Genomic DNA, 3,285 nt, shown 5'->3' with positions numbered 1-3,285 from the left:
ATCTAGAGAAGTATTGGCAAAGGGGTAAAGAGAAGCCGAAGATGCAAAAAAAAAAGCAATGCACTACTATATCTATCTTTACACAAGTGTTGTGCGCTAAATCCAGGATACTTCTGGACTTTGCTGAGTGATGTGACGATCACAATGCTTCCTTGCAGAAGGCAATCTTCAGAAGATCTCAAGTTCATGCACGTATCAAGTTCAGAACATTGTCCTCAGCCTCCCTCCAAATGCCCAAAACAAGATGTAATGGAAGCACTATTTCACCATAATCAAGACCTAGTAATGGAATTCCTTGCAGATAAATAGAAACTGCTGAAGTATTTGGCAGGACATCTACTAAAACTGGAATGATACAAAGAAGATTAACAGGGCTTCTGTGCGAGAATGGCATGCAATTTGGGGGAGCAATCCCAGAATAAGGAAATGAGTTAGAACTCAAATCCAGAACTTGCTTGGCCATTTGAGGCTACCTTTCATGGCTTAAATATTTGGTAGAATGCTTTTAAGCAGGCTAGTAAGACATGGTTCTCAAAGGAAAGCTGAAAATCTATATTCAAATCTATAAATAATTCTCATTTTCTTAGCAGACCAGTAAGAGATAGCATGGAATTCTATAGAGGAATTATTGAGTCTGTCATTTGCACCTCTATAACTGTCTGGTTCGGTTCTGCAACCCAACAAGAAAAACACAAACTTCAGAGGATAATTAGAACTGCAGAAAAAATAATGGCTACCAACCTGCCTTCCATTGAGGACCTGTATACTGCACGAATCAAGAAGAGGGCCGTGAAAATATTTATAGACCCCTCGCATCCTGGACATAAACTGTTTCAACTCCTACCCTCAAAACGATGCTATAGAGCAGTGCACACCAGAACAACTAGACACAAGAACAGTTTTTTCCCGAAGGCCATCACTCTGCTAAACAAATAATTCCCTCAACACTGTCAAACTATTTACTGAATCTGCACTACTATTAATCTTCTCATCGTTCCCATCACCAATCTCTTTCCATTTATGACTGTATAACTTGTTGCTGGCAATCCTTATGATTTATATTGATTTATTGACCATCATTTGTGTTGTAAATGTTGTACCTTGATGAACGTATCTTTTCTTTTATGTACACTGAGAGCATATGCACCAAGACAAATTTCTTGTGTGTCCAATCACACTTGGCCAATAAAATTCTATTCTATTCTATTCTATTCTATTCTATTCTATTCTATTCTATTCTATTCTATTCTATTCTATTCTATTCTATTATGTCAAGAGACTGGGGTACAGGCTTCAGTGCAAACACAGAGGGAAAAAAAAGCCATGGTGGCATAGTAGTTAAAATGCAGTACTGCTGACTGCCAGCAGTTTGGGAGTTTGAATCTCACCAGGCTCAAGGTTGACTCAGCCTTCCATCCTTTCGAGGTCAGTAAAATGAAGTAGTTGGGGGCAATATGCTGATTCTGTAAACCACTTAGAGAGGGTTGTGAAGCACTGTGAAGCGGTATAGAAATCTACCGTATTTTTTGAACTGTAAGACCTACCAGAGTATAAGACATCCCAAGATTTCAAAGAGGTAAACAAAACAAAAAAAGATTTTTCTCCAGCCCCCAGAAGACTCTGGGCCTCCCAAACCTCTGTGTGTCCCGTTTTTGAAAAAATGTCTATTTTTCTACAAACAGGGCCTGCAGAGGGTTTGGGAGGCCTCAGAATCTGGGGCTGGGGAGACAACTAAGACCATCAGGGGTTTGGGAGGCCAAGAATGGACCCATTTTTTGCAAAAACAAGGCCTGCAGAGGGTTTGGGAGGCCTTCAGAGTGCTTCTGGGGGCTGGGGAGGGCAAAAGCATCCCAGTTTTTGCAAAGAATGGGCCCGTTTTCACAAAAAGTGGGCCCGTTTTTGGCCTCCCAAACCCCCTACGTGTCCCATTTTTGCTCTCTCCAGCCTCCAGGAACACTCTGCAGGCCTCCCAAGCCCTCTGCAGGCCCCGTTTTTGCCAAAAACAGGCCTGTTTTTGGCAAAAAATGGGATGTGTGAGGTGGGGTCTCAGGAGTCCAAAAATGACTGTATTCAGTGTATAAGACACACCAACATTTCCACCCTCTTTTAGGTGGGAAAAAGTGTGTCTTGTACTCTGAAAAGTACAATAACTGCTATTGCTTGCTATTGCTATTGTGCATATAGCCAGCGTCTAAGACTCATGTGTTCACTCAAGAAGTTCAACTAAAATGAACTTGAATTTGAGTAAAAAGCTCTGTATGGCCGGGAACTGCAATTAAATTCTTATGAGTAGAAGCCATTTCAAATTTTTCTTTTTAACCGGGTTGAATTTACTGGCTATGGGGATCTGATGGCTATTCAGATCAGCCCTCCTGTGATATATAGGTTGGCCTCTTGTATAAGGTGATTTCGATCAAAGAATAGTTAGTGATTTTTTAAGGAGAAGGGGACAAACCAGGTTATGGACAACATCACCAGATGACCTTATATTGTCTCCATATTCTCAATTTAATCACCACTGCGAACTCCTTGAGCTTCTGGGGTGAGGTTTGATAGGAACATATCTATATTTGACTCAGCCCATCCTTGAGGTCAATAAAATGAGGACCTAGGACCGGGATGGCGAACCTATGGCCGTGGGCCACAGCTAGCATGCAGAGCCTCTCTGTGGGCATGCAAGCCATCGCCTAGCTCAGCTCCACCACTCATGTGCGCTTCCACCAGCCAGCTGATTTTTTTGGGATGTGGGGGGTCGCAACATGCATCGAGGGGTGGGGATCATGTGTGCATGTGCAGGGCAGGGTGAAGCATAGGGGGTGTGACAAAGCCCATTTTTAGGTCCAGGAAGCTGCAAGGAGGTCTGATAGGCCTCAACCGGGGTGTGTGTAGGGTGTGCCCCCTGTTAGGTTCTGGAAGTAACGAGGCTGGAGACCAGGGTAGTGACAACAGCTCTTTAATATAGGGTGAACCCAGCAACAGGCTGGGGGAAAAACCTCTCCTTTTATACAGTTCTGCTGGAGGCTTGTCCAATCAACAAGCGTGCTGATTTCCGCTCAAATATTTAAAGGTACAAACATGAATACATAACACTCCTCCTCCCAGAAAACACTTTGCCTCTATTTACATATTTATTTACATGTTATTTTTCGGCGTAGTCACGCAAATAACCTGGGCGTCTAGTTCTTTCTGACCTCGCGGTTCAGTTCTGGGTGGTGTTTTGAGCTGGTCGGAGGGGCTGTTTTCTCCTCCCAGCTCTTTCTCTGAGCCAGGCTCCGGATTATTGGC

The 3,285-nt window shown here is 43.3% G+C and overlaps 1 non-coding gene across 1 annotated transcript; it reads left to right on the top strand.

The window, feature by feature from the left end:
• Window positions 1-320: 320 nt before the first annotated feature.
• Window positions 321-423, top strand: LOC131200309 (U6 spliceosomal RNA). Its single transcript, XR_009155576.1, has one exon. It is a non-coding gene; the product is annotated as a U6 spliceosomal RNA (small nuclear RNA).
• Window positions 424-3,285: the final 2,862 nt, after the last annotated feature.

The sequence above is a fragment of the Ahaetulla prasina genome, chromosome 5, assembly GCF_028640845.1.
Source record: "Ahaetulla prasina isolate Xishuangbanna chromosome 5, ASM2864084v1, whole genome shotgun sequence".
Taxonomy (NCBI): Eukaryota; Metazoa; Chordata; class Lepidosauria; order Squamata; family Colubridae; genus Ahaetulla; species Ahaetulla prasina.
Note: the sequence above shows the minus strand (reverse complement) of the source record. Positions and strands in the feature narration are given on the sequence as shown.